The sequence below is a fragment of the Rhinatrema bivittatum genome, chromosome 6, assembly GCF_901001135.1.
Source record: "Rhinatrema bivittatum chromosome 6, aRhiBiv1.1, whole genome shotgun sequence".
In the NCBI taxonomy this organism is placed as follows: Eukaryota; Metazoa; Chordata; class Amphibia; order Gymnophiona; family Rhinatrematidae; genus Rhinatrema; species Rhinatrema bivittatum.
In genome coordinates this window covers 197,327,933-197,352,495 of record NC_042620.1, presented here as the reverse complement: position 1 = coordinate 197,352,495, position 24,563 = coordinate 197,327,933, and the positions used below count along the sequence as shown (strand labels likewise).

Genomic DNA, 24,563 nt, shown 5'->3' with positions numbered 1-24,563 from the left:
GTGCGCATTACCCCTTCACCTTCCAGAGGCGGGTCCGTTGCTACTTTCACCTTTTTGGGCCGGCCGTTGAGGGAGGACCCAGAGCCATCGGCGTTGCCACGCGGTCATGCGGCTTCGGAGGCCTCCTCTCACAAGCTTCCCGCAGCCACAGCGAGCTCCTTCGGTCGACCGCAGGGGTTTTCGCCGCCAAGGTGCCCCCCATGCGGGCCTGGGCAGGCGCGTTTCCAGCCCCTCCGCCCCCCCACCGAGGCGACGATCGGCTGGCCCCCTGGCCTGCAGTGCAGGGCGCAAGGGTAGGACCACGACCTCTGTGCCTGTGAGGGGTGCTCGGGTGCGCGGTGGTCCACGGCGGGTCCCGATCGCAGGCAGAGACGTGCGCCGGCCTCGGTCGCCCCCCACCCCCTCTGGTTCGCACGTGCCACCAGCTACAGCTCTCGCGTCTGATCTGCTGGCTCAAATGGCCCGGGCTGGGTATGGGTTCTTCCCGGTGGGTACGGAAGGACAGGGCTTCGATGTCCAGGGTTTCGGGGGATGGCAGGTCGGCGGGGGCCCCCCCCTCGGTGGGCAATATTTTCCGCAGGGCGCAGCAGCATACAGGGATATGGAGCCCGACCGGCGGCAGAGCTGGGACTCGGCTGGCGTGGCCGCTCGTGGGAGGGTGACAGCGAGGCAGGGCGTACGGCAGCGGGCGGAGGCAGTTGGGGTGGGTGGTTCTCTCCCAGCTACAGCGGAGGAGGATCTCCCAGGCCCGTCCCACCAGGAGGCGTGGAGGGCCCATGCGACAGGCGGCAGCGGAGCGTCGGAAGCACGAGGCTGGCAGGAGAGCGGCAGCGGCCCAGCAGCGGATGCAAGGCCGGTGGCTTTGGGAATGCAAGCCGGGCTGTTCGTCGGGGACGAGCCTGCGGCAGGTAAGACACTTCCCTTTAACGTGGTTTCTAGGGGAAAGGTTCGGGGTAAACGGTCTCGGTCAGAATCCAGTTCGACTTCTTCGCCCTCGTCCCACTGTTCCAGCGGGGGCATGGTGCGTACCAGGTGGCGTTAGCCGAGGGTCCGAAATGTGATGTGGGACAGCCAGCGTTAGCATCCCTGACCGAATTGTGGGAAGAAGTGCCCCGGCGACTAGTTAAACGAATTAGGAAACGAAAATTTGTGAATATTTTTAAATTATTAGAGGGCAGGAGGGGCAGGAAGAGGTCGTCTAAGAAAGCTAAGAAGCGTAGCAAGCAGTGCGGTGCAGGGCCTCTGATAGCTAAGAACATTGTGAACTGGGTACGGGGATTTTTGCGGTTGGCCAGCGTCATTAGCCATTTTGACCCTTCGCAGTATGGAGCCTTACTCTCCTATGCGGACAGCATACTGGGTGCTTTTCGGGACTACGAAGGTTGGGCCTGGCTCAACTACGATGAGAAGTTCCGAGATAAGATGGCGGGAAATAAGTTCATGTCGTGGGGGTCGCAGGACATTCACCTGTGGCTCACGCAGATGACTAATAAGGGCGCGGCGGCGAACAAAGGGGGAGTGCGGGGAACTGGAGCCGGGTTTCCAGCTGCGACTTGAGTCCACGCGGGGTGTTGCAGGTCATTCCTTTCGGGCTGGAGGGGGGCGTCCAGGCGAGTCAGGTGGTAAAAGTGCGGGGGTTGGCAGGGACATTTGCTGGAGGTTCAACAAGCTCAATTGCTTGTTCCCCGAATGCAAATTCAAGCATGCTTGCGCCACCTGCGGGGGGTCCCATTCAGCCCTTAGATGCCCACAGGGACAGAGTGCTGGGACCGGCGCGGGAGCCAAATGATCGGTCCGTCCGATGTAAAGCCGCCTCTCCCATCGTGCTTGGTGCGTTAGCGGAGGGTTTACGGCATTATCCGGACCGCCACAAGGCTCGTATGTTATACCTTGGGTTTCGTTACGGGTTTCGCATTCCTTATGAGGGCCCGGGGTCGGGGGGGGAGGGCTAGGAATTCGAGGTCGGCGTCTAGGTTAGCACCCGTGGCCAGAGCCAAGCTGGCTGAGGAGCTCGACTTAGGGAGGATTGCGGGCCCCTTTCCGCAGCCGCCATTTGAGGTGATGCATTTGTCCCCGCTGGCGGTGATACCTAAGAAAGTTCCGGGTAAATTCCGACTGATTCTTAATCTGTCATATCCGGAAGGTACGTCCGTGAATGATTTCATCCCCAAGGATGCGTGCGTCGTTAAGTATGCCTCCTTCGACGATGCGGTCGCTCTGCTGCGTGTGGCGGGGCCCGGGGCCTTGTTGGCAAAAGCGGACATCAAATCCGCATTTCGCCTATTACCAATTCACCCCAGCAGTTTCCCGCTTTTGGGCTTTTACTTTGAAGGTAGCTACTTCTTTGATCGATGTCTGCCCATGGGTTGTGCGGTTTCGTGCGCTTTTTTCGAGGCATTTAGCACCTTTGTGCATTGGGCTGCGAAGGTTCATACTGGCTGCGACAATTCTGTACATTATTTAGATGATTTTTTTGTTTGTGGGGCCTAAGGACGAGGACACCTGTCAAAGTCAGCTAGACTGTTTCCTTCGGACGAGCGAGCGTTTGGGTGTTCCCATTGCCCACGACAAGACGGAAGGTCCTGCGACTACATTGACCTTCCTCGGCATCGAGTTGGACTCGGTGGCTATGGTTTGTCGGTTACCCGCGGGGAAGCTGGCGCAGCTGCGGGATTTAATTGCTGTCATTAAAGGATCGGTTAAGGTCACCTTGAGGCAGCTCCAAGCGTTAATCGGGTCCCTTACGTTTGCGTGCAGGGTAATACCGATGGGCAGGGCTTTTATCCGGCGTTTGTCCTCCAGGACGGCGGGGGTCCGGGCGGGGCATCACTTTATTCGGATTATGAAAGTGGTAAGGGAGGAATTAGCGATCTGGGATGAGTTTTTGCGTTCGTTCAATGGTGTTTGCCTTATCCAAGCTGCCGAGGTGTCTAACCTGGACCTGGAATTGTATTCGGATGCGGCGGGGGCGTCGGGACTAGGGCTCTATTTTCGGGGTAAGTGGTGTGCCGAGCGTTGGCCGGCGCGCTGGGTTGAGTGCGGGATAGTCCGCAATATTACCTTTTTAGAGCTCTTTCCCATCATTGTAGCGTTGACCCTGTGGGGTGAGGAGTTGGCGAATCAGCGTGTCGTGTGGTGTTGCGATAATTTGGGAGTCGTACAGGTGGTCAATAGACAGGCTGCCAAATGCTTGCAAGTGTCTAGGTTGTTGCGGGAAATGGTGCTGCTGTGCCTCAAAAGGAATGTTTCGGTTCGGGCTAGACACGTGCCAGGGACGTTGAACGTCATTGCTGACGCCCTTTCTCGTTTTAAGTGGGACGTCTTCCGTATGGCGGCTCCGCAAGCGAAGCGGCATGGAGAGCGGGTGCCAGTCTGCCTGTGGAACCTGGGCGCGACGAAGAGTGGGAGCTGATCCGGCGGTCCTTGGCTCCGGCTACCTGGAAAGCTTATCTCTCCGGCAGAGGATACGTGGCTCGTTTTCTGGTTTCCTTGGGGTGGTACGGAGGGGAAGTTAGCGAGCGGACACTTGTTCAGTTCATTTTGTGGGCTCGACGGGCTGGCTACTCCTTGGCTTCGGTCAGGCGTCAGTTGGCCGGCTTCACGTTCTTCCAGAAGCTGGAGGGTTATGGTAACCCGGCGGGTAGTTTTTTGGTGCGGAAGCTTTTGGAGGGTTGGGGCCGGGGGGAGGGTAAGCGACATGATACGCGGCGACCTATCCGTTTTGCGGAGTTGCTCCGTCTCGCTGAAAGGTTAGCGGGGACATGTAGTTCCGCTTTCGAGTTAGCGTTGTTTCGGGTGGCTTTCGCGTGGGCGTTTTTTGGGGCGTTTCGCATAGGCGAATTAGTGGCCAGGTCAACGGCGGACGTGGGTGGAGAGGGGCTGCTGGTGGGTGACGTATGTGTCTACGAACACTGCGTGACGCTTCGGATTACAAAATCCAAAACTGACCAACGGGGTAAAGGGGCGTGGATTTCGTTATGCAGAGCGTCTGTTGACATTGCATGTCCAGTGCGGACAGCGTTACGTTATGTGGCTCTGCGGCCCCACGCCGGTCTGCATTTCTTAGTGCATGAGGACGGGACGCCTTTAACGAGGTTTCAATTTGCAGCGGTCCTGCGGCGGGTGGTGGCTTCGTTGGGGTGGGGCATTGGGCGGTATACTTCGCTGACCTGGGGTGGCCGGCTGATCGAATTCGAGCGTTAGGTAGTGGAAATCGGTCGGGGGTTTTTCGGGGATATGTAGGAGGAAGTGGCAGATAGGGGTGTCTCCAAAAAAAAAAAAGAAAACTAAAAGCCAGCGACGGTAGGGACCTTTGGTATGCCAGGAGCGGGGGGGTAACGTTTGTTTTGTCTTGCAGATTGGTCAGGGTGATGTCACGGAGAGAGACTGTGCTTGGATTGTGGGCCACTCTTTCGTTCATCGGGCTCAACGCCGGGCCAGGAAGCGACCATACGGGGAACATCTGAACATGGATCCCACAGAGGGCATTGTGCGCTGGCTGGGCAAGGGGGGAATGCGATGGGGTGATTTACGTAACTTCTTACAAGGCAAGGTCGCAGAATTCGGTCTGCCGAAATTGCTAGTCATTCACCTGGGAGGTAACGATATCGGTAAGCTCTCGTGTCGGGAGCTCATTACAATCATACGTAAGGATTTGGCTTTCCTGATGAATTGCTTGCCAGACACAAAATTGGGGTGGTCAGATATTATAATTCAGCTACGGCACCAGCAGGAGCCCATGTGGCGTCACGGGGTTAAAAAACTCAACCGACAAATTGGTAAATGGGTTGTGCGGGAAGGCGGTTTCTGGATACGACATCAATGGTCGTGGGAGATATTGGGGGGCTACTTCTTAGGTGACGGGGTGCACCTGTCCGAGATAGGCATGGACTTGTTCAACAATGCCTTGGAAGAAGGTATTACGCAGCAGTTATAGGTTGGCCGCAGTGGGGGCACAAGGGCATTTAATTTGCCTTGTTTGGTGGCGGAAACCCGAGCCATATTTGGTTTGTATTATTTGAACTTGTGAAGGACACGGTGGAGGGGGGGTTAATGCTCGTGCAGTTTGGGGCTGCTGCACGAGAAGGCCTAAAGAGCAAGGGGGGGGCCGATGCTCAGGCCGCAAGCTTACCCTCGCTGCCGACGTGGCGGGGTAGGTGAAGGGGGGGGGAGCTCCAAGCTGCTTACCATTGGGCCGCGGTGGTAAGTGAAGAATGGCGTGCGGCGGAGGTGGGGGAATTGTTTTGGAATTATGTTAACTTAAGGCTCGGGTTAGGTTTAATAAACTGCGGCCTTATTTGTTATCCCATACTGTTGTATTGTGTATTTTGTATAAAGGGGGGGGGAGTGAAGTTCGAGTGCTTGCCTGGACGACTGGTCTCGAGTACCTGTGTTAGTATTTCTTCACGGAGAGGGTGGTGGATGCCTGGAATGCCCTTCCGGAGGAAGTGGTGAAGACCAGAACTGTGAAGGACTTCAAAGGGGTGGGGATAAACACTGTGGATCCATAAAGTCTAGAGGACGTGAATGAAGAGTGGGTGGCTCGCGGGAATGACGGCTACTACCTGGCGATAATACCCTTATTCAATAAACATACACACGGTTAATGCGACTTCAACATTGCTCTAAGCTTCAACGGCAAGAGGAAATGTGGAAAAAAGAATTTGCATTCACAAAAAGCAGAGAGCAGCTTGCTTGTTGTGGCAGTTACTACCCCAAACCAAATAAGCCTGATACTTCACTTTCAATGCATATCCAGCATAGCTCTCTGCTTCAACGGCAGGGGGGAATGAAGAAAAGTGGATCTATATACAGACAACAACCAACGAGGACTGAATTACATAGTCTGGGTAAACAAATAAGCATGGGTGTAGCTTGCTTATTGCGGCAGTTACTACCCCTAACTAATTAATTAAGCTAGATATTTCACTTAGATGCAGTTCCAACACTGCTCTCTACATTAATGGTGGGGGTGGAAGGGAAATAGAACCAAAAGGTTACTAAGAGCCAAGAGTAACAGATAAGTATGAGAAAAAAAGTGTGAAGCTTGCTGGGAAGACTGGATGGGCTGTTTGGTCGTCTTCTGCCGTCGTTTCTATGTTGGAAACAGGATATTATGCTCTTATATAGGCAAGGTGATTGCTGCAAAAGGAGCTCAAAGGGAAAAAAAAGAATTGAGGAAATCGGGGATAAGGCATATAGCATTTGTTGGGTTCAGGGTAAAGGTTTTCACCAATGACTGGAAGAAATATATTATGCACCATTCCCATAAGGCCAGCATCACTGGCCTACTATGTTATCTGGTCGTGGCATAACTTTTGCCAGCAAATTTAGACAAGAGGTTATTTCTGTTCTTTGCCCAGTAGATAGCAGTTTCACCGAGGACTAGTGGTTTACATCACCATTTGTTAATAACATGGATGATCGAGAGCTCTAGAAAAGCTTTTCTGGATATGCGTGGAATTTACCACATATGTCACATTGTAGAACCCTGCTTGTATTGACACTTTGACAGTTTGCTCCCTTAGTCAAAAAGGTTTTCTTCCTCTCCTACCTCAATATTGACTTAAATAGTAGTTTTGGCCATTCTTAAGTCTCCATCCTTTTCTTCATGGTGGTTGGATCCTGATACGTTTTATTCTTCAGTGTTACCTTGGCCACCCTTTTCACTGAGAAATTTTAATCTTTTGACACTTTTGCATCATCTTTCTTCCTCACCGTATACCAGAAGGCAGCCAGTGGCTTAATCCATGGGCCCCCCCTGTGCAACTTCATGGTATCCATTACTGATCAAAGTCTATATCTGTTGTCTGGTGGTAAAACATGAATGTCCTTCATTGTAGTATCTGCTTATAAACATCACCAAGGGCCATCAGTCTTAGAAAATTGAAACTTCAAGTCCTCTTCACATCCAAATAAGTCTGATGCACCAAATTAATTAATGTTTAAAAAGATACAGAACTACACTAACTGCTGATGATTCGTTGACAACACCATTTTATTCTCAGCACCAAAACTGAAACAAACGTCAGGGAGTAGGGAGCCTTCTTTCTCTGCCTACTTGGCACCTGAGACTGTTTCTTTGGGATTGAGCTTGGAGTTCAAGAGTGTCTGCACCAAGCATTGTGAAAAGGCTCTAAAGCATGAGATCTCTTCCCCTCTAATGCAGTGATCCAATGACTGGCTGCTAGATGCCTTCTCAAGTGACTGCATCAGGAGTTGAACTCAACCTGCCAGATCGAGACTCAGCCACAATAGACTCCGGACAGTGACCATCTCCACTTCCACTCTGGTTACTCAGAAGGCTAAGACCTTTCTTGCCAAGGCCACGCCAGTGTTGGCCTCATTAATGTTTTTGAGAGTGAAATAGACAAGAGAATTCATTAGGACCTAGGCCTCTTTTGGAGCCTCAGTTTCAGATGCTGGCATCAAGCAGCTTGCCATAGATGCCAGTGTTTCAACATTGAGACACAGCATCAATGTTGTCCACACTGAGTGGAAACAAGACAGCTTCAGAGAGAAGCCTCTCCAGCTATTCAGCCTCTTTCAGAGCAGACATCAAAGAAGTTATTTGGGGAAACCCATTGAAATAATGCATCCCCAAACTGCAGATTCAGCTTTAATCAAAGAATCTAAGTCTGAAATTTGACTTTTGAGTCTAAATAAACTGGATCTGAAGGAGAATGTTCTCCTGACCACCCTCTGAGATCCTCTTCTCCTCAGGCAGGGGAATAGATCACCTCCAGAGGACACTTCCTTTTACTTTTCATCTTTCATATGTAGAGTGGCTGAGACCATTCCTTTTTAAGTTGGAGGCAGAGTCCAGGGCCCCATTACTTGCTTTCTTCAGATATCCCAATGCAAGGAGTCGGTGGCAGTGCTTCAGGATTTAACAAGGTACAGTTGCCTCATCAATCTGTAGCTGGTTGAATCCACCCTGAAAAGGGCCAAAAAATGCAAAGCTGTTTCCTCTGTAGTCTGGTTGTGAGTGACAGACTTTGGACCTTTTTATGAGAGACAATTCTTCCAGGTATTCAGTTCCTGCGTAGTTTTTCACCATATCTTCATGGTTGAGTAGTTGCATTCTGTACTAAAAGGGACACAGAGTTTCTGAATTTCTCCTCAAAAAAAAGTAATATTTTATTCACCTATGGAACAGTGGTGAGGAGTGTTGGGATACATCTGGGTCCATGCGACCTCTGATTGCTTTTGAGGTAGCATTGAAGGGTCCTCCTCCATTGCCATTGGTGTTCACAGGCTTTCAGGATTGTGGATGTCGGGTCTCAGGGAAGTTGTCCAGGATAGGGTTGCAGAATGTACCTTGCAACATAATCCTTAATTTTTTTTTTTTTGGGATAAAAGTTAGGGAAGTAGGGTCTTCTGACAAGACAACACTCCCTGTTGCCACCACTGAACTATCCACCACTTCAAGGTAATGCCAAAGTGGGCAACAGAGGAAAGCTTTTCCCTCCGAGCAGATGCTTGTCCTTCATCCACTTATTCCTTTTGGCAGCACAACACATACAAGGCCTTGTCAATGTGTGTAGACGTTCTAAACTCCACATAGTAATTCAGTTAAGAACCAGAGATGAGGTGTGATTTTTTTTTTATTTTTTTTTTGACTGGATCTAGAATGCATATGCATAGCAAGCTTGCTACTTTCTATGCTTAGTGACATTTCTGTCGGGGGAAGGCTGAGGTTTTAGGTAAACCACTGGATTTCAGATAATCTCAGCAAGAATACAGATTACAGTTATTGAGAATCCCACCAAGTTGCCTGCCAAGTGGGGGTTCTACTCCCCTTTCCACCAGGAATATCTACAAATGATGTTCTCCTCTCTCCCACAGGCTAGAGCAGTCAGATCTGTTCTATTACAGGAAAGAGGGTGGAGATTTTTTTCCAAGTACTTCCTGGTACCCAAACAGACTGTAGGATACTATTACATCATAGACCTGAGGACTCTGAACAAACTCTTCTTCAAGGAAAACTTCAAGATAGTTCCCAGGTGCCATTATTCTCCTACTAAACAGACCTGTTATGCTCTCTAGCTCTCAACAATGCATATATCCATAAAGAGAGATCAATCATGGGAAGTATCTCAGATTAATGGCAAAACACCTTCATCTACAATACTGCATATACCCCCTTGGCTAGCATCAGCAATACAGGTTTTTATGAAATGTCTGGTAGTCTTCATGGAGTTTTGTGTTCACACTGGGGAGGGGGGGGGTTGTCTTGTGTTTCTGAACATAGACAATTGCTTTGGCAGGAGCACATCTAAGGCTGGGGTAAGCATATCTATGCGTGACACCACTTGGATGCTGACATTGTTAAGATTCAGCATAAATTGCTCAATCTGTCTTGAGCCTGTCCACTCAATTCGTGTTTAACAGGGCTCTGCTAACCATAACACAGGCAAAAGCATATCTTTTCACCAACAGGATCACCAAATTAATGACCATGGTGAAGGGAGTCCTGCTGAGTCAGCAGGTAGCAGCCTGGGACATGTTGAATGTTAGACCGTATGGGTTCAACAGTTCAAGGTCCATTGGGTTTCTCTCATGTGAAGTTGTGCTGAGAGGACATGAAGTCCCAATGGAATAAAGCCACTGGGGACTAAAGAAATGCAGCTATGCCATGGAGCAGCTCTCTTACAGGTCTATCCAGTACCGAGCGGTAGGAAGAGCTGCGTTAGTGCTCGGCGCACACGCAGTTGCCGCACGCACAGTGCAGCTCACCTGCCGCTCGATCCTGAACTATAATTTCATGTAAATGTAAACCGTGTCTAAGAAGGGTCCGTGAAACGTTAGGCCCGCGTAACCCATTTTACTGGATAGAGCGCCTATACAGTATCCTGGGTGCGCGGGGCCTAACTCTTCACGCCACGCTGGTATCTGTCATTTCAAATGTCATTTGAAATGACAGATACCAGGAAGTCGGGACTGCCAGTCCCCCCTCCCCTCCTCCCGATGCAGGGCGCGAAAAGCAGCCTTGCTCCGGGAGGAGGGAAGAAGGGGCTGGCAGTACGAAGCGGCGAAGCGACTTACTTTTTGCAGCCCCCTCCGGACATCGGACGACCTCTCCTGCCTCCAGCTGCTCGCGAAGATGGACGCCTGCAAAAAGTAAGTTGCTTCGCCGCTTAACACTGTCAGTGTCTCTTCTTCCCTCCTCCCGGAGTAAGGCTGCTTTTCGCGCCCTGCTTCGGGAGGAGGGAAAGAAGAGACACTGACAGTGTGAAGCGGCGAAGCAACTTACTTTTTGCAGCCCCCATCGGACCTCTCCTGCCTCCCGCTGCGCGACTTACTTTTTTTTGCAGCCATCAGCAGGAATGGATCGTGGCTCCCCTGCCTCCGCGAAGACGGACTGCCTGCACGGGGGAAAGCGGGCCCCTGTGCGTGCAATTGGCCCGCTCAAGACGTGATGTCACGACGTTTGGCGTCACGGCATGTGACGTCACGTCTTGAGTGGCCAATTGCACGCACAGGGGCCGCTTTCCCCCGTGCAAGCGTCCGTCTTCGCTGGGAGGCAGGGGAGCCACGATCCGTTCCTGCTGATGGCCGGAGGGCTGCAAAAAAAGTAAGTCGCGCAGCGGGAGGCAGGAGAGGTCGGATGTCCGGAGGGAGCTGCAAAAAGTAAGTTGCTTCGCCGCTTCACACTGTCAGTGTCTCTTCTTCCTCCTCCCGAAGCAGGGCGCGAAAAGCAGCCTTACTCCGGAGGAGGGAAGAAGAGACACTGACAGTGTGAAGCGGAGAAGCGACTTACTTTTGCTTTTACGTTTTGTTTTTTTTTGCTTCGGGAGGAGGGGAGAGGACTGGGGCTGCCCCGGAGACCGGCACCCATGATCGCGGCCGGGGCAGGTGAGCGGGGGCTGGGGGAAAGCTTGCCTCCTACCCTTACCCCTGCCTCTACCGCAGGGGTAAGGGTAGGTGGTAAGTTAGCAGGTTAAACGCGCGACAAAACGGCAGGGAAAGATAGCGATAGTCGGGGCGCGGGTTACTGGACGCTAGGGAATAGCTAATTCGCTCGTTTGCATGCAATATCCATGCCGCGTGCGGAAGGGGTTGGCCGGGGATTTTAGGACGCGATAGGAGTAGGTTAAGGGGGATTCGGGATCGCAGGAAGGGATAACGTGGCCGGAAAGTGAGTAGAACGTGGCTTACGAGCAGGGTAAACGCGGCCGCACTTTACAGGCTAGACCTGTGTGTTAGTGTGTCTCCATGCTAATCTAATCAAAAGCCTATCCTCCTCACTAAATTGTTCAGATACCTCCCACCTGTGTAGAGCTCATATTCAAGGGATTTGAACCCAGGCCTCTTGGTCTATCCAGGAAATAAGTTATTATCGAAGTCTTTCTTGGAACTGAGGATAGTGATGTTTTGAGGACCTTCAGATATACCACAGTTCTGGATTTAGGCATAGGGAATGTAGGCAACTGTCTCTGGTGCCAAATTTTCATAGGTGCTGCAGCGTCACCACCGCTTCCATGACTCCATCTGGGCCTGCCACTGAGGCACAGCTGTCTCCTCAAGCGATGTGGTTTCATGAGAACAACAGCTAGAAATATAAAATTATTCAGCACTGGTCCTCCTGCGGCCCTTGCATGTCCTGCGGTGCCCTCCCTGCTCCGCCTGTACGGCTTTGTTACCTTGGAAAGCTCTGTCGGGGGCAGGGTTGTGTCGGGGCTGCAGAAAGCCCTGTAACTTATTATTTTATTTTTTTTTTATTCCAGTTGCTTCTGCTATGCAGTCAGTGCTGTGACTTGGAGGGGAGGTAGGAGTAGAGGGATGTCCTGGAAGGAGAATTTGGGAAGGGGGATCATCCCCTTTCCCTCTCCTCCCCCCATTGTTTATGGGTGCATGCCACAGGAATTTGGCCCTTGATAACCAGCAAAATTGTCTTGCTAAAAAAAGGATCAGATAGTTATCTTCTACCTGAATTATTAGATAGGAATGTGGTTATTCTTCTTATATCAGGAAACTGTCACGTGTGAAACTGGATGAATGAATGTATGCAAATGTAGGGTATGTTTTATGTATTTTTTTTAAATACATGGAATAAAATGTGTAAAATATTTAAGATGTGAATACGGGTATATTGTTTGTGAATCTATCATATAGAATACCTGTATTGAACCCAATGTAGGGAAACACACTTTTTGACGTGTGAAACTGGGTCATCTTTCTTGGGACAACCCTAAGGGTCATGTACCTAGCTAGAAAATAGAACACTCTGATGGAGGATTCAGTAGAATCATAGACAAACAACCCCCATCTTGACCTCCAACACCACAAGTGGTCCCTAGATCAGAATGTAGCAAACAAGATATTTCTTGAGTGGGTGTCAGGCTAGGGCTTGACAATATACAAGACACAGTTCATAGGCAAAACTATCAGGTTGTTAGCTACAGGGTATGAAAGGCAGGTATCTTTCTCATTGATGGAAGGCTTATTCATGACATTAGGTAACATGTTTTCTTCACCTTCATTAACAGTGGATTCACAATACTCTGACAAATCCAGGTCAATATATCACATTAACGTTCACATATTTTCAGACAAGGTTGATTCATGCTCACTCTGGTTCAGACTAAATTATGGATCTTCTGGACCTGGGAATCACAGCATACTAGCCTTCAAGTTGCCAGGATCACTGGTAGCTCTAGTGATACCTTATAAATTCCTAAGGACCAATCAGAGTCCTCAGGGGCAGACTAGCAAGTCTGGGCTGAAAGCAGGTATGCAAGCCTCCTCTGCTTACTTGTAGGTCTCTGTATTTGCAGCCCTGTGCCTCACAGCAAAGTACAAGCTCTCCAACAGGGCATACTGTGGTTCAAGACCAGATCTGGAAGCTAATAAGAGATAACGTCTCCTTTTTATTGGGAGGTTGGTCTTCTGTATACAGTATATATCCTTTCAATCCTGTGGCTGTAAAAACATTAATAAAATTCACAAGACCAAAGAACTATGATTCTCATAGCTCCTTCTTGGCCAAGGCAAGCTTGGTTTCCTCTCAGGAAACAGGTCGGTGTAGGCCATTCACAATGCCGATCATGCAGATTCAGGGAATGTTACTTCATTCCAATACACAGTCCCTAGCCCTCATAGTCTGGGTGTTGAGGGGAATTTGATTTGTTCTTGTAGATTCTTTGAGGTGGCTTGGCTCTTCCTGGCTTCTAGGAAAGAATAAACTAGAACACAATGAATCAAAATAGTTTTGCCATTTGGTGCAAAGCTGTAGATCAGTGGTGGCCAGCCTTTCATGTACCAAGAGCCAAATAACCAGAATGCACAGTACCAAAGAGCCTTACATTTTCAAGAGATGGGATGAACCCCTTTCAGGAGCAGAGGTGGCATGCAGGGTGACTGCCCAAAGGCATCTTTGAGTCAGTCTGTGAGCACCCAAGCTGAAATGGGAAGGAGATGCCAAAAGCAACCCTTACTTGGTATGCCATTTAGTCCAGCAACTGCCCTGCATGGGGGGGCAGTCCCACAGTAGGAATCGCCCTTCCCCTTTCTCCCTACCAGTTTCTCTCTTGACACCCCCACCTATTTCAAACTGGTTTCTCTTTCCTTCTCTCAATCCCTTCACTCTGAAGCCACCCTGTCCTCCCTAGTCGCTCTGCCCAAAGGCTGTCTCTCTCTTATTCTGTCCCCTTACCCATCTCTCTCTTAGCAACCCCAGCATAACATAAACCATGATAGGGGTGGCAAGCTAAAATACGGAGAATTAGTTATCAAAGTTTAATAGCAGACAAAATGGTGGCCCCAATCTCCCAGACTTGAGATTTTATAATGGATGCCAGCTATATTTTGGGTGGGAATTTATTTATTTAAAGTCTCTTCTATACCGATGTCCGTCGGTTCACAATAAACAAGAACTTTTAGGCGGAGCCCTTACATAAAACAGAAAATATACAGTTAACTATAGGGTGGAGCCCTTACATATAACCAAAGAAAACAAAAACCAGGGGAAGGGTCATGGGTAGAGAAAGCAATAATAATGATTTAAAAACTATAATTTAAATAAGATAACTGAAAACATAACTTCAAAAAAGTACAATGTACAAAATGAGGGACATAACGTATTCCGTATTCAAACCGCTTTCATAGTCGTAGATCGCACATATACAATACAAATGATATTTATGTAATGGGGGGTGTCATGGGGTAGGCTTGCTGAAAGAGCCAGGTTTTCAGTTTTTTCTTGAAAATGGGAGTGTATGTCTCCAGGCGAATATCATGCGGTAAGGAGTTCCAAATGGTTAGAAGGCTCTTATAAATTTTGTACAGTTGATGAAAGCTCTCTTTGAACCTCTAGGCTCATGTGTGGTAAAGTGTCAATTGGACGGTCATATTTTTTAGTGGTGGTGCTCACTTCTGCCTGCAGAGCAGGTGAGTTCCAGACTCTAAAGATTTAATTGCCTTATAAGAAGTTTCATTATAACACTCATTCTAATTTGTTTACTTGAATTTTTCCCAAATGTTGGCTTTTTGAGCATTTCTTTTGAGAAATTGGAAAGTTAAGAGGGTTAGGTGGGTGGTAGGATGGGAAAGGGACCATAAGCCTGGTTAATGCTGTGTGTTGTCATATTTTATCTTGTTTTAAATACTGTATTGATTATTTGTAATTCTATGTATACAGTGTTTTATATATTGTATGGATTATTTGTAGCTTGTGCTGAGCTACTTTGATAAGGTGTGTAATCATATTGAACTAACTAAATAAAGTACATTAGTTCCTGTCTAAGCTGCTTTAACCAGCCAATCAGCCTGCCAACATTTTTTCCTGTGTAGTTTATAAGAGTGTCGTCATCCAGTGGCACTAAATGAGCTTGTCTCTCCAAGCTTGTAGAGCTTTGAGCTCTGACTGTGTGCAGGAGCTCCTGTTGTAGGCATTGTCTAGGGAACCTCTTCGGTTATTTTTTGTCTGAGCTAAAGCATGAACATATATTGTCTTTTTCTTTTCATTTTTTCTTCAAGTGAAAGTGCAGCAATACTTCTAAGTGAAGTGATCTCCTTTTCAGACCCCTATCGCCGATCAATCAAGACTCCTGTTAAACCAAATTAACAACGTAAGTGTTAATTTGCTCTTACAAGAAATGATTTATCTTATTCATATAAAATTTCGATTAGAATGTTAAATAAGGTTCTAAGTTAACTGTATGTATTATGTTGTTATCATGTAAACCAGAGTGAAGGCAGAACGCTATACTTCGGTATATAAAAAAAAATCCAAATAAATAAGTGCTATCAAAAAAGATAAATGTTAAGTAAAAAATTTGCCTAACAAGAAATATCAAGCCAGAAGAAAATCCACAACAGTGAGTGGTTTTAAGAACTGCCCTTGTGGCAAGGTAGAGGTCCATATTCAGTCACTCTCTGAATAGCAAAGTTATCCATATCAATTTATCTGGATAACTTTGGAGGTATATTCAATAGTTCAATACTATTGAGTATACCCAGCTATCTTTAGGACAGCTCTTTGGCTTGACCAGACTTAGCTGACTAAATTAGCTGGTTAACTGTGTCATTCGCCAAGCTGCGATGTGGCCTTATTGCATGCGATACCGGGCGCATTGTGGTGATATTATTCAAATTAAGGGGAGGAGTGTGGGCAGGGTTTGGGCGGAGTTATGTCCCAGCAGCACTGTGGGAGATATTGTTCACATTATTGCTGTCAGCACTGTGGGAAATAACCACACCTCTTCCCGTGGCACTATGGGGACAATAGAGCTGTGGTGGGTGAAACTGCACTGCCACGATGCGGCCAGCTGCACACTATTGCTCTTCTGCTCCTTATTTGTTTGTGGGCCATCATTCTGCTATAAATATAGCAAATGATTAATCTAGGCTTAACTTTGGCTAACTCAACTACTCCTAATTATGCCCCCAGAACGCCCCTAATTTAAGACCTCATTTACTAAGCATTTTTCCCATAGACATAGACATAGAATGGGAGAAAAGCCTTAGTAAATCAGGCCCTTAGCAAACTAAATTCTAGCCAGCTAAGCTGGAAAAGTGCCCAAGTATTCATTTAGCTGGATAACTTCTCAGTTACACACCTTAACCACTCCACTACCCACAGGCCGATACAGTACAGTGTGCTCCGGCGGAGCGCACTAACGCGTGTCCAATCCCCCCGAAACTAATAGCGCCCGCAACATGCAAATGCATATTGCTGGCCCTATTAGTTATTCCCCGCGCGATTCACTAAGTAAAATGTGCAGCCAAGCCGCACATTTTACTTTCAGAAATTAGCGCCTACCCAAAGGTAGGTGTTAATTTCTGCCAGCACCGGGAAAGTGTACAGAAAAGCAGTAAAAACTGCTTTTCTGTACACCCTCTGACTTAATATCATGGCGATATTAAGTCGGAGGTCCCAAAGTAAAAAAATTTTAAATTAAAAAAAATAATTTTTAAATCGGCCCACAGCTCACGGGTTGAAAACCGGACGCTCAATTTTGCTGGTTTCCGAACCCGTGGCTGTCAGCGGGTTTGAGAACAGACGCCAGCAAAATTGAGCATCTGCTGTCAAACTTGCTGGCAGCCGCCACTCCTATCAAAAAAAGAGGCGCTAGGGACGCGCTAGTGCCCCTAGCGCCTCTTTTTACCATGGGCCCTCATTTAAATACTGAATCGCGTGCACAGGAGAGTGGCCTGTGCGCGCGCCGGGATAGCGGGCACTCTCCCGTGACTTTTACTGAATCGGCATGTTACAGGGATAGTCTATCTGTGCTGTAATCCGCGGGTCATTTCTAATAAAGCATAATTCCTTTGATCTTCCTTTAATCCAACAGTTAAATCAGACAGCATTTGTTGAGAAATTGAGTAAATTTCAAACAACTTTAGATCAATTTCATACAATGATTAAAAATGGGAAAATTTAATAAATTGAAGAGAGATCAGGCAGATTATAAATTTGATCGGGTCTATAATTGGTCTGGTAATAAACCTTTGGGTAAAAAAGTGAGGTTCACATTCTCATCAGATGTTAATTCCAGTGGTTCAGATGAAGGGGGAAGATACTATACAAGCACCCACCAATGAAGTGAATGTACAAGGACATTTTTTTAGAAGGACATTAGTCACTCAGAGGAGGGCGCTGGCCATATCGTGGAAGGGCGAGAAAAATAGACCTGGGGGATGTGCAAGAACAGCATCAGGTAACATGGCAACATTTCAAAAAATGACATGCCAAAGACACAGAATTGGAATCTAATATAGATTCCTCGGTGGTAGTGAATTTATCATCAATTCAATTAACTGGTCCTCAATTAGAGGTTTTGAATCAAGGGTTATCTTTTGTACCATTCAAAGTTTGATAGCAGAGTGACAATACGTTTCATCTGAAAATTGAATTTGAAATTGTATCTTTTCTAAAAATTATGTGGAAATCCTGGATGGTTCTGTGGTCAAACCCCGGTCCACTTGGCAACCTCCGGGACCGGTAGATCCTCATATTCAAACTTTCCATCTATTAGTATTACAAGATTTGACAATGTTTGAATCTAAATCAATGAAATGGCAACAAAATCTACCGTATTCACATCAGTCCTTGGAGGGATTGTCTAAAATCAGGGGTCGAGAACCTTTTTGGCTGAGAGCCATGAACGCCACATATTTTAAAATGTAATTCCGTGAGAGCCATACTAACTACAACCCTCCTGACTTCCCCAAGACCTACCAAATTAATTTACTACAACCCCTACTCTCCTGACTCCCCCCAAGACCTGCCAAAAGTCCCTGGTGGTCCAGCGGGGGTCCGGGAGCAATCTCCGGGACTTGGGCTATCGGCTGCCAGTAGTCAAAATGGCGCCGACGGCCCTTTGCCCTCACTATGTCACTGGGGTCAACCAATGGCGGCGGTAGCCCCTGTGACATAGTAAGGGCAAAGGGCCGTCGACGCCATTTTGACTACTGGCAGCCGACAGCCCAAGTCCAGGAGATCGCTCCCGGACCCCCGCTGGACCACCAGGGACTTTTGGCAGGTCTTGGGGGGGGGGGGGGTCAAGAGGGTGGGGGGTTGTAGTAAATTAATTTTGGAGGTCTTGGGGGGAGTCAGGAGGGTGGGGGGTTTTGTTAAATTTTTACTTTTTATTAAAGATTTGTCTGCGAGCCAGATGCAGCCATCAAAAGAGCCACATCTGGCTCGCGAGCCATAGGTTCCCGACCCCTGGTCTAAATCATCGGAGCTGATCATTAAACCTGCGGATAAAGGGGGGGCAGTATTGATCCAAGATAGAGAAATACATCAATGCTATGATGAATCATTTACAGGATTCACATTATTATACAGTTTTGATTTGTGACCCCACTAGAGACCTTCAGAATAAAATAGAAGGAATCATTCAATCTGTGAGTGGACTTACATCCAAAGAAATTTTTTTTTTTTTTTAATTTATTGGTTTCGCATCCACGAAGACTGGTGATTTATTCAGTCCCGAAGATTCCTAAAAATATGGAAGCATCGCTGATTAGACCAGTTTTTCACAGAATGGTTCTGTTTTAGAGCCAGTAGCCTTTTTGTTGACTCGTTTGTACAACAGACTAGATCATATATAAAAGACACGGAGCATTTTTTGATGTCATTACAATCATTGAATATTGAGAAATACCATTTGGTTGGTTACAATGTACATTAGTTCATTATATATGAATATACCCCAACATAGTCCCTTACAGATTGTATGACAGTTTACAGCAGTGTCCAGTTCAACAGCAGATTACATCTGATTTATTGATGGATCTAACAAAGACAATATTGTTTAATAATTATTTTTTGTTTGGTCAGTAATATTACCATCAGGTGCATGGCATCCCTCTGGGGCAAACTTTATTTGTTGCAGATTTTGAAGAATGATTTATTTTTTCGTCCTTATGGTGGGAGCACATAGAAGAATGGTATCGGTACATTGACGATATCTTTTTGATATGGTCTAGTTCAGAAACATTGCTCAAGGATTTTCTCAGTTGGATGAACACTTACAATTTACAGCCCAATATTCAGAGCATAAGGTTACATTTTTGGATGTGGCAGTGTCTTTTAATAAAGGTCAGTTTCACATTACAGTATATCGCAAGCCAACGGATAGGAACAATCTGTTGAAATCTCATAGTCATCAGGCCCGGAGTTTTAAAATGGGCTTGCCGGTTAGCCAGTTTTTCCATATTAGAAGAATCTGCTGTAGTATATTACAATTTGAAAAATAGGCTAAGTTATTAAAGGAAAGATTTTCAGCCTGAGGATATCCTCATAAGCAATACAACATGCATACAAACGGGCTAAATATAGTGACAGGCAGCAACTTCTCCAATATAAACCGGTGAGAGAACAGTCAAGGTTGGTTTGTGTTTTGAAACAAACTACTGCGGTGGGAGTTATTGCCGCTGCGATTAAGAAACACTGGCATGTACTAGCGTTCCATGAAATTTTTCGAGAGTTACCATTGATTGCGACGACTAGAGGGATTAACATCAGAGAAAGTTGTACATTCTCAATTGGAAAGCCAAATCCAGTCAGTGGATCCTACTGGACATTTTGAATGTGGACAATGCAGTTGGTGTAAACTCTCACCATAATAGGGGAGGAATGGGTTGAACCAGTCACAGGGTACAAGATATGGAGAAACACATACAGATTGCAGTTCCATGAATGTATTGTATGTGATTATGTGCACATGTCCCAGGACTTATGTGGGACGAACAGCATGACCTATTAAAGTAAGATTGGTGGAACATAGGTCGCGTTTCAATACGGCTAAAATGACAGCACCGATGGTTCAACATCTAGTGGAGGTGGGGCATGAATTTTCACAACTGAAGTGGACTGTAATTGAACAACTTCACAGCTCTGTTCGTGAAGGTGATTTGAATGCCGGAATCAATTATCATGAGGTGTTTTGGATTTACACAATAAAGACATCGATACTTAGGAAGATGAATGAAGAACTTAATTTTGCGACATTGATATAAAGGAGGTGTGTGTTTGGGAGGACTACTAGATTTGGACGTTGTCCATTAGTAAGGTGTGATATGAGTTTGCTGGTTGGTTGGTTTTACTAGGTCAGATGTATAAAGGACGTTCAGCTCAGTGGTCAGTTGACTTTGAACAACATGTTGGATTAAAGGTAGATCATCGAAGGACTTATGCTTTTTCAGAAATGGACCTGAGGATTACAGCACAGATATCCCCTGAAAAAGGACAGTTTGTTTGAAACATGGTCACATCGGGACAGTAAGCGGGGTTGTTAAGTGTCAAAAATTGTGGGGCGAGCGATTTAGAAGTCTTAGTTTTAGCCATTCAATTTAAATTGCACTTGACATTGCATTTAAAAAAAAAAAAAAAAAGCACAAAAGGGAGGTGGTTGGAGGTTGATTATAGATGACAGCATTTAACAGTGCCAGGGGGCACACACAATTATGAAACCATCAACCCCTTCCTAAAACTTTTATTAAGGTGCTTTGGAAAAGATGGCAAAAAATGGATGATGTAAAATATTAGATCACCTTTTGGGGATTAAGAATGGTTGAAGTCTTGACATAAAAAAGAATAGATTTTGAGTTATAAGCAGTGATGGGACATTTCTGTCTAGTTTGATTTATTTAACTTCTCAGCCAGCTAAATGCTTCTGAATAAAAACCTCAATGTCTCTCACGATTTGTTATCGATGCCTTGGACTGAACCATGACCAGAAGAAATGTGAAACCTGTGGATGGATGTCCCAACACTCCCAGTTTTCCAGGGCCTTGCATTTGGAAGAACTGTGTAAATCTCTTCAGAGTCACAATTGATATGTTTTAGGGTAAAGGCTTACTTAACAGCTCATCCAAAACTCTCCCGCCTCTTTGGCTGAGACTGCAGAGTCTAGTTTGGCTGGCTACTTTGCATTGAAGCAGATGTGGCATCAATCCCTGGAACTTGCCTTACCTACTATAAAGAAGCATAAGCATTCGAGTCACTGTGTGTTGGCACCGGCACAGTCAGACTATGCTGCTTCAGCCAGTGGCATAGCACAGCACTGTGCATTGAAGCACTCAAAGCACAGTGTATTGACATGCTGGATGCATGATGCAACCAGTAGCCCAATGCAAGATCCATCAGCCCAGAAGCACCCGATTATGTACCGCTATGATGCATAGTCTTTCTGATGCAACCATGCATTCAAGGCATGATCCACTGGTGCACCTATGGAAGCTACGATGCATTTGGCACACTTCACTTTATGATGTGCCCAGGTAATCCTTACTCCTGCTGACTCAATTTCTTCATGAACATACTGGACTCACAATCTTCTAAAATGCCCAAGTGTTCAACTCCCTCAGGTAATTTTGCTTCCTGTGACCTAGCAGGTTTACCTACACAGCAGTATGCTAGTCACCCGAGATCTGAAGAAGAAGTAAACTTAACCTTACCTCCTCCAATTGTCAGGGCACTAACGCCATCTAGGTTGGTAGCAGAAGGCCTTTGGAAACAGTGGATCCTGTCTGTTCAATGGTTCTGCTCTCATCAAATAGGCTGCTGTTGACATGCAAGATATCTTCATGTCAGAAGAGAATGTACCTTCACCTACCTCAGGCCAGAAGACATAGTAGTCACTCAACCAAGTTGCAGGGTTTATGAGGAGTTTCTTTACCTTTCTATCTAAAATGTCAGAACATTCCAGTCTCTCTTCTCACTTTGGCAGTTCCACTGGTTGGAGTCCTCCGCTCCCCTATGGATGTACACTCATCAGAACCCCAAATCAGGGGCTCTTCATCCACACACTCAATTCAATGGAGTCTAGTCCATCAGAGGTTTGAGACCAGGCTGTTCCTCTGTAGCTTCTATTAGAGGAGCCTCCTTTGTCACTGGAGTCCTGGACTAGTGAGCTCATACTCTTGTGCTTCAATAAGGACTCTATAAGAATACTTTCAGATCCTTTAGAGCACACTTCCCCTCCAGAACATGTTATACATTCATCAAAATTCATGACAAAAATAGGAGCAGCACTAGGTGTTCATATCTGCAAGGATAAAGATCCATATGCCAAACTACTTGAAATGTTTAAATTCTGGATACCCCAGCTTAACCTGTCACTCTATCAGTTCACGATATACTCAAAGTGCTACTTATTAAACCGTGGGAAACACAGATTTCAGGTATTGCCACTGCTCGAAAGCTGGATTTCAAGTACAGAGTCCAACAGTCCCTAGGCTTTGGCCTGGTGTATCTGCTGCCCCAATCAGTCGTCATGGAATCTGCTATGAAGAAAGCAAAGAAAATTCATATTCATTCCAGGTCCCCTCTCGAATAAACTTCTGGACTATTTTGGCAAAAGAGTGCATGCTTTTCTGTTCGCATTACTATCTATCAATTCTACATGATACAATACCTCAATGATTGTCTTCAAAAACTAAACTGTATCTACCATCCTTTGACCAGAATGTACTTCCTCACCCTTTCTGGGATTAAGAAGAGGCTGTCCAAAACCAGCTCTGTTTGGTGTTTGAATCATTTGATTCTGCTTCATTTACCTCTGCAGCTTCCATCGGAGCAAGCCAAATGGCATGGCTAAAAGCCAGTTCCATCCATGAGGATGTCCATGAAAAGTTGGCAGACCTCCTGTCCTTAAGTCAACCTCTCATGGTTTTTCCACTTGGGGTACACCACCTCAGAAGCAGTACAGGATTGCAAGGCTGGTTGCTGGGCAGGACTAGGGCCAGTCTTTGTTTAGCCACCCACCTCCCCTGCAGGTTGAGCCTTTGGGCTCTGGGAGCCAGTAAGTCTTTGCTCTAGCAGTACATCATAGTGAGTTAGTGGTATGAGAGCAAGGCTGAATAGGCCGGCACAAGGTTTTACAGACTGGAGCAAGGCTGGAAGCTTAGTAAAGCTGGGTACAGAAGGTAGATGAGGCAGAGCTTTGTACAGGAGCTGGCCGAAGCTGGACTGGAAGGCAAGGCTGACTGAGGCTAGAGCAGGGTTGGCCTGGATACTGGAGTTGAGCACAGAACAAGGACTGGGGCTGCGATAGACAAGGCAAGATAGTGAGCATAGCCAGGGAGAGAGATAAGCAAGCCAGGTTACTGGGCAGGACACTAAACAGGAACTGAAACAGACAGGGAGCTGTGGACAGGTTACTGGAATAGATAGGACTGGACAGGACAATAGTAGAGTACTGAACACCCACTCATGTCTCATTTTATAAAAGGCTTTTGTACAGAAACCACCTGTTCCATATGATCTCAATGTGGTCCTCTCTCAATTGATGAGGCCTTTTGAACCATTAGACACTTCAAGCTCTTATTTACTACTTTCCATATCTACAGTTCTATCCCAGTTCTTCAAACCCAGACAAAACTTATACCAACAGTAGTATCAGCTTTCCAATTTGCTAAAAGCCCCATGCACATGAGGAAAAGAGCCCTCCATACTATGGACTACAAACGGGCCCTAGCATATTATAAAAGATGTGCTCAACCTCATTGTCAAGCCAATCAACCGGCTTTTTGTCTCGTATGACCCTAACCATTTTGGGATACCAGTACCTTAGTGATCTTTATCCAGCTGGTTAATTGAGTGCATTCATAATTGCTACAACCTGGCAGGATTGAAACTGGGAACTGCCCCAGACCTCCTCACGCAGGATCAGGGCAGGCTGCGCCACCCCAACCTCTGGGCCCTTTCGCTCACAGTCTGGATGTTGAGCAGTTGATCTTGCAGTCTCTAGGCCTTTCAGAGGAGATGTCCTTCTGGATTACCTACTGCACCTCTCTGAGGCTGGGCTTAAAATCAACTCAGTTCGGGTACACCTGAGTGCAATAGGTTCTTACCACCAGGAGGTGAACAGGTCACCGATCTTGGTGCAGCCTGTGGTAGGTTGCTTCAGCCACGGTCTCCCCTGAGGCCCCCTGTAGTCTCCTGGGACCTCAATATAGTATTGGCCCAGCTGATGAAACCACAGTTTGAACCACTGCACTCCTCTACTCTCAAGTATTTTGACCTGGAAGGTCAGTCTGTAGCCATCACGTCTGCATGCAGGGTCAATGAACTACATTCATTGGTGACTTATCTGTCCTGCACAAGATTCTTCCATGACTGGGTGGTTCTGTGCGCATGCAACTTAAGTTCGTGCTGAAGGTGGCAAGAGATTTCCATCTTAACCAATCCATTTTCCTGCCTACTTTCTTCCTTAGGCCTCATCCTAATCAAGGGGAAAGGATGCTGCACACACTTGTTTGTAAGAGGGCCTTAGCATTCTACCTGGACCTAATGGCAGGCCACAAACAATCCACCCAGCTCTTTCTCTTTTGACTCTAATAGGCTGGGAATGGCTGTTTGCTAAGCAGACTCTCTCTCTCTCCACCTGGCTAGCAGACTGCATTTCCTTCTGCTATGTCCAAGCAGGACTGCAACTGGGGAGCCACCACACAGCTCATTCTGTTAGAGCTATGGTGATTTTTGGTGAGGCCTCTGGTTTCAGTTCAGACTATCCCCACTGTTACCAACACTCTGTGTCTGGCACCTGTTGGATGTCTGTTGGTCCTGTTATTTCTCGGAGCCAGCCTGTAGCTAGGGATGCACCCAT

The 24,563-nt window shown here is 46.9% G+C and overlaps 1 protein-coding gene across 2 annotated transcripts in view; it reads left to right on the top strand.

The window, feature by feature from the left end:
• Positions 1–24,563, top strand: part of IDH1 (isocitrate dehydrogenase (NADP(+)) 1, cytosolic) — an 87,930-nt gene that overhangs the window by 1,865 nt on the left and 61,502 nt on the right. The window contains exon 2 of one of the 2 annotated variants that reach the window (XM_029606380.1): positions 14,980–15,071. The exons of the other annotated variant lie outside the window; for it this stretch is intronic. The gene's annotated coding sequence lies outside the window, so the exon portion shown is untranslated. The remainder of the gene's footprint in view (positions 1–14,979; positions 15,072–24,563) is intronic. 2 annotated transcript variants of the gene reach the window in all.